Source organism: Colius striatus, unplaced genomic scaffold (genome assembly GCF_028858725.1).
Source record: "Colius striatus isolate bColStr4 unplaced genomic scaffold, bColStr4.1.hap1 scaffold_63, whole genome shotgun sequence".
Taxonomy (NCBI): Eukaryota; Metazoa; Chordata; class Aves; order Coliiformes; family Coliidae; genus Colius; species Colius striatus.
In genome coordinates, this window is record NW_026908535.1 from 401,812 (window position 1) to 409,223 (window position 7,412).

The following is a 7,412-nucleotide window of genomic DNA, read 5'->3' on the forward strand; positions in this document are numbered from 1 at the left end:
CTTGTGACGCAGGCTGCCAACAACAAAACTTTCAAAACCAGGCATGCTGCGGGCCCGGGGTCCGTTGCACCTCTCCGCCGTCACCCCGACAACGGCTTCCTTGTGACGCAGGCCGCCCCTGACCAAATTACGCAAACGCAGGCCCGCTGCTAGCCTGGGGACCGTTGCCCCTCTCCGCTGTCACCCCGACAACAGCTTCCTTATGACGCAGGCCGCCCCCGCACAAATTCCGATAACCCAGGCCTGCTAAAGTGCCTGGGGTCTTTTGCACCTCTCCTCCGTCACTCCGAGAATGGCTTACTTGTGACGCAGGCCGCCCCCGCAAAAATCTTGCAAACCCAGGCCTTCTACGGGCTTGGGGTCCGTTGCACCTCTCCGCTGTCACCCCGACAACGGGTTCTTTGTGACGAAGGTCGCCCCCACCATAATTCCACAAACCCACGGCTGCTACGGGCCCTGGGTCCGTTGCCCCTCTCTGAGTCACCCTGACAACAGGTTCATTGAAACGCAGGCCGTCCCCGCCAAAATTCCCAAAACCCAGGACTACTACGCGCCCGGGGTCAATTGCATCTCTCCGCTGTCACCCCGACAAGAGGTTCTTTGTGTTCCGAGCCGCCCCTACCCAAACCTTGCAAACCCACGTCTGTTGCGGGCCCTGGGTCCGTTGCCCCTCTCTGTCATCACCCCAACAAATGGTTCATTGTGACGCACGCCGCCCCCTCCCAAACCTGCAAACCCACGCCTGCTGCAGGCCCTGGGACGATTGTCCCTCTCAGCCGTTACCCCAAAAACGGCTTCCTTGAGACGCAGGCCGCCCCCGCCCAAATTCTACTAACCCAGGCCTACTACGGGCCCGGGGTCCGTTGCCCCTTTTTGCCGTCAACACGACAACAGTTTCATTGTGACGCACGCCTCCTCCGCCCAAATTCCGCAAACCCAGGCCTGCTGCGGGCCCTGGGTCCGTTGCCCCTCTCCGCTGTCACCCAGACAAAAGCTTCATTGTGACGCAGGTCGCCCCTGCCTAAACCTTGAAAACCCTGGCCTGCTAAAGGGCCCGGGGTCCGTTGCCCCTCTCTGTCGTCACCACGACAACAGGTTCATTGTGAGGCAGGCCGTCCCTGCCAAAACCTTACAAACCAAGGCCCGCTATGGGCCCACGGTCCGTTGCCCCTCTCCGCCGTGACCCTGACAACAGGTTCATTGTGACGCAGGACGCCCCATCCAAATCTTGCAAACCCAGGCCTGCTGCTGGCCGTTGGTCCGTTGCCCCTCTCCGCCGTCACCCCGATAACGGGTTCATTGTGATGCAGGCCCCCCCGCCCAAATCTTGAAAACCCAGGACTACTGCGGGCCCGGTGTTTTTTGCCCCTCTCCGCCATTACCCCGAAAACGACTGCCCTGTGACGCAGGCCGTCCCGGCCCAAATTCCGCAAACCCAGGCCCGCTGCGAGCCTGTTGATCGTTGCCCCTCTCCGCCGTGACCCCGACAATGGGTTCATTGTAACACAGGCCGTCCCCGCCCAAATTCTGCAAACCCAGGCCAGCTGCAAACATGGGGACTGTTGCCCCTCTCCTCCGTCACCCCAAAAACGGTTTCATTGTGACGCAGGCCACTCCCGCCCAAACCTTGCACACCCAGGCCTGCTGCGGACCCTGGGTCCGTTGCCCCTCTCCACCGTCACTCTGACAATAGGTTCATTGTGACGCAGGCCACCAACAACCAAACCTTCCAAACCCAGGCCTGCTGCGGGCCCAGGGTTCGTTGCCCCTCTCTTCCGTCACCCCAACAACGGGTTCATTGTAACAGAGGCCGCCCCCGTCATAACCTTGAAAACCCAGGCCTGCTACGGGCCCGGGATCCGTTGCCCCTTTCCGCTGTCACCCCGACAACAGATTCATTGTGACGCGGGACGCCCCGCCTAAAACTTGCAAACCCAGGTCTGCTGTGGGCCCTTGGTCCGTTGCCCCTTTCCGCCGTCACCCCAACAGTGGGTTCATTGTGACGCAGGCCGCCCCGCCCAAACCTTGCAAACCCAGGCCTGCTGCGGGCCCGTTGTGTCTTGCCCCTCTCTGCCGTCACCCTGAACACAACTTCCTTGTGACGCAGGCCACCCCCGCCCAAATTTCGCAAACCCAGGCCTGCTGCGAGCCTGGGGACCGTTACTCCTCTCCGCTGTTACCACAAAAACGGGTTCATTGTGTCACAGGCTGTCCCTGACCAAACTTCGAAAACCCAGGCCTGCTGCGGGCCCAGTGTTTTTTGCCCCTTTCCGCCGTCGTCCCGACAACGGCTTCCTTGTGACGCAGGCCGCCCCCGCCCAAATTCCGCAAACCCAGACCCGCTACAGGCCTTGGGACCTTTACCCTTCTCCACTGTAACCCCGACAACAGGTTCATTGTGACGCAGGCCGCCAACACCCAAACCTTGTAAACCCAGGCCTGCTGCGGGCCTTGGGTCTGTTGCCCCTCTCCACCGTCACCCTGACAACGGGTTAATTGTGACGCAGGCTGCCAACAACCAAACCTTGCAAACCCGATCCTGCTGCGGGCCCGGGGTCCATTGCCTCCCTCCGCTGTCACCCCGACAACGGCTTCCTTGTGACGCACGCCTCCCCCACGCAAATTCCGCTAACCCAGGCCTGCTACAGGCCCGGGGTCCGTTGCACCTCTCCTCCGTCACCCCGAGAACGGCTTCTTTGTGACGCAGGCCACCCCCCACAAAAACCTTGCAAACCCAGGCCTGCTACGGGCCCGGGGTCCGTTGCCCCTCTCCGCCATCACCCCAACAAAGGCTTCCTTGTGACGCACGCCGCCCCTGCCCAAACCTTGCAAAGCCACGCCTGCTGCAAGCCATGGGACCATTGCCCCTCGCTTCCGTCACCCCGACAACGGCTTCCTTGTGACGCGGGCGCCCCCGCCCAAATTCCGCTAACCCAGGCCTGCTACGGGCCTGGGGTCTGTTGCCCCTCTCCGCCGTCAACACGACAACAGGTTCATTGTGACGCAGGCCGCCCCCGACCAAATTCCGCAAACCCAGGCCCGCTGCGACCCTGGGGACCGTTGTCCCGCTCTGCCGTCACCACGACAACAGGTTCATTGTGAGGCAGGCCGCCCCGCCCAAACCTTGTAAACCCAGGCCTACTGCAGGCCCTGGCTCCGTTGCCCCTCTCTGCCGTCACCACGACAACAGGTTCATTGTGACGCAGTTTGCCCCTGCTTAAACCTTGCAAATCCAGGCCTGCTGGGGGTCCTGGGTCTGTTGTCCCTCTCCGCCGTCACCCCAACAACAGCTTCATTCTGACGCAGGCCGCCCTCGTCCAAATTCCGCAAACCCAGGCCTGCTACGGGCCCGGGGTTGGTTGCACATCTCCTCCGTCACCGCGACATCACTTGCCTTGTGACGCAGGCTGCCCCCACCCAAATTCCGAAAACCCAGGACTGCTACGGGCCCGGGATCAATTGCACCTCTCCACTGTCACCCCGACAATGGATTCATTGTGACACAGGCCGCCCCCGCCCAAGCCTTGCAAACCGAGACCTGCTGCAGGCCCTGGGTCCGGTGCCCCTCTCCGCCGTCACCCCGACAACGGCTTCCTTGTGACGCAGGCCGCCCCCACCAAAATTCCGAAAACCCAAGACTGCTACGGGGCCGGGGTTTTTTGCCCCTCTCCGTCGTCACCCCGACAATGGGTTCACTGTGACGCACGCCACCCCCACCCAAACCTTGCAAACCCAGACCTACTGCGGGCCCTGGGTCCGTTCCGCCTCTCCGCTGTCACCCCGACAAGAGCTTCTTTTTAACGTAGGTCACCCCGCCCAAATTCCGCAAATCCAGGCCTGCTACGGACACGGGGTCCGTTGCACCTTTCCGCCGTAACCCCAAGGGCAAGTTCATTCTAATGCAGGCCGCCCCACCAGAGCCTTGCAAACCTAGGCCTGCTGCGGGCCCTGGGTCTGTTGCAAGAGTGTGGTATTGAAGATAGCTCCCACACGAAAGCAGCTGCAAATGTGACACCATGCTGGCTGATAGACTGCATGGGGACCTACATACTACTGTAGCTGGGGTCTGCCTTCCTGCTTTCTTGCAGCTGCAATAGGCAGTGGTGTAACTTAACACACAACATGTATTTTTTTCAATGGGAGATGAGGAGAAAAAGAGTGTGGTATTGAAGACAGCTCCCACACGAAAGCAGCTGCAAATGTGACACCGTGCTGGCTGATAGACTGCATGGGGACCTACTTACTACTGTAGCTGGTCTCTGCCTTCCTACTTTCTTGTAGCTCCCATACACAGTGGTATAAGTTAATCCACAACATGTATTTTTGCAATGGGATCTAAGGAGAAAAAGAGTGTGGTATTGAAGATAGCTCCGACATGAAAGCAGCTGCAAATGTGACACCGTGCTGGCTGCTAGACTGCGTGGGGACCTACTTACTACTGTAGCTGGGGTCTGCCTTCCTGCTTTCTTATACCTCCCATAAGCAGTGGTGTGACTTAACCCACAACATGTATTTGTTTAAAAGGGAGGTGAGGAGAAAAAATCTGTGGTATTGAAGATAGCTCCCACACGAAAGCAGCTGAAATGTGACACCGTGCTGGCTGCTAGACTGCATGGGGACCTACTTACTACTGTAGCTGGGGTCTGCCTTCCTGCTTTCTTGTAGCTCCCATACGCATTTATTTAACATAACAGAAACATGTATTTTTGCAATGGGTTCTAAGGAGAAAAAGAGTGTTGTATTGAAGATAGCTTTCACACGAAAGCAGCTGCAAATGTGAAACCGTGCTGACTGATAGACTGCATGGGGACCAACTTACTACTATAGCTGGGGTCTGCCTTCCTGCTTTCTTGTACCTCCCATACGCAGTGGTGTAACTTAACCCACAACATGTATTTGTTTCAAAGGGAAGTGAGGAGAAAAAATCTGTGGTATTGAAGATAGCTCCCACACGAAAGCATCTGCAAATGTGACACCGTGCTGGCTCATAGACTGCAGGGGGACCTTCTTACTACTGTAGCTGGGGTCTGCCTTCCTGCTTTCTTGTACCTCCCATAAGCAGTGGTGTGCCTTAACCCACAACATGTATTTTTTTCAATGGGAATGAGGAGAAAAAGAGTGTGGTATTGAAGATAGCTCCCACACGAAAGCAGCTGCAAATGTGACACCGTGCTGGCTGATAGATTGCATGGGGACCTACTTAATACTGTAGCTGGGGTCTGCCTTCCTGCTTTCTTGTAGCTCCCATACACAGTGGTGTATCTTAACCCACAACATGTATTTTTGCAATGGGATCTAAGGAGAAAAAGAGTGTGGTATTGAAGATAGCTCCGACATGAAAGCAGCTGCAAATGTGACACCGTGCTGGGTCAAAGACTGCATGGAAACCTAATTACTACTGTAGCTGAGGTCTCCCTTCCTGCTTTCTTGTAGGTCCTATACTCAGTGGTGTAACTTAACCGACAACATGTATTTGTTTCAATGCGAGCTGAGAAGAAAAAATCTGTTGTAATGAAGATAGCTCCCACACGAAAGCAGCTGCAACTGTGACACCGTTCTGGTTGATAGTCGGCATGGGGACCTACTTACTACTGTAGCTGGGGTCTGCCTTCCTGCTTTGTTGTAGCTCCCATACACAGTGGTGTAACTTCAGCGATAACATGTATTTTTTCAATGGGAAATGAGGAGAAAAAGAGTGTGGTATTGAACATACCTCCCACACGACAGCAGCTGCAAATGTGACACCGTGCTGGCTGATAGACTGCATGGGGACCTACTTACTATTATAGCTGGGGTCTGCCTTCCTGCTTTCTTGTAGCTCCCATACGCAGTGGTGTAACTTAACCCACAACATGTATTTGTTTCAAGGGAGGTGTGGAGAAAATATCTGTGTTATTGAAGATAGCTCCCACACGAAAGCAGCTGCAAATGTGACACCGTGCTGGGTCAATGACTGCATGGGGACCTAATTAATACTGTAGCTGGGGTCTGCCTTCCTGCTTTCTTGTAGCTCCCATACGCAGTGTTATAAGTTAACCCACAACATTTATTTTTTCAATGGGTTCTAAAGAGAAAAAGAGTATTGAAGATAGCTCCCACACGAAAGCAGCTGCAAATGTGACACCGTGTTTGCTGATAGATTGCATGGGGACCTACTTAATACTGTAGCTGGGGTCTGCCTTCCTGTTTTCTTGTAGCTCCCATACACAGTGGTGTACCTTAACCCACAACATGTATTTTTGCAATGGGATCTAAGGAGAAAAAGAGTGTGGTATTGAAGATAGCTCCAACATGAAAGCAGCTGCAAATGTGACACCATGCTGGCTGATAGACTGCATGGGGACCTACTTACTACTGTAGCTGGGGTCTGCCTTCCTGCTTTCTTATACCTCCCATAAGCAGTGGTGTGACTTAACCCACAACATGTATTTGTTTAAAAGGGAGGTGAGGAGAAAAAATCTGTGGTATTGAAGATAGCTCCCACACGAAAGCAGCTGCAAATGTGACACCGTGCTGGCTGATAGACTGCAGGGGGACCTTCTTACTACTGAAGCTGGGGTCTGCCTTCCTGCTTCCTTGTACCTCCCATAAGCAGTGGTGTGACTTAACCCACAATATGTATTTTTTTCAATGGGAGATGAGGAGCAAAAGAGTGTGGGATTGAAGATAGCTCCGACACGAAAGCAGCTGCAAATGTGACACCGTGCTGGCTGATAGACTGCATGGGGACCTACTTACTACTGTAGCTAGTCTCTGCCTTCCTAATTTCTGGTAGCTCCCATACACAGTGGTATAAGTTAACCCAAAACATGTATTTTTGCAATGGGATCTAAGGAGAAAAAGGGTGTGGTATTGAAGATAGCTCCGACACGAAAGCAGCTGCAAATGTAACACTGTGCTGGCTGATAGACTGCATGGGGACCTACTTACTACTGTAGCTGGGGTCTGCCTTCCTGCTTTCTTGTAGCTCCCATACGCAGTGGTTTAACTTAACCGACAACATGTATTTTTTTCAATGGGAGATGAGGAGAAAAACTGTGTGGTATTGAAGATAGCTCCCACACGAAAGCAGCTGCAAATGTGACACCGTGCTGGCTGATAGACTGCATGGGGACCTACTTAGTACTGTAGCTGGTCTCTGCCTTCCTACTTTCTGGTAGCTCCCATACACATTGGTATAAGTTAACCCACAACATGTGTTTTTGCAATGGGATCTAAGGAGAAAAAATCTGTGGTATTGAATATAGCTCCCACACGAAAGCAGCTGCAAATGTGACACCGTGCTGGCTGATAGACTGCATGGGGACCTACTTACTATTATAGCTGGGGTCTGCCTTCCTGCTTTCTTGTACCTCCCATACGCAGTGGTGTAACTTAAACCACAACATGTATTTGTTTCAAACGGAGCTGAG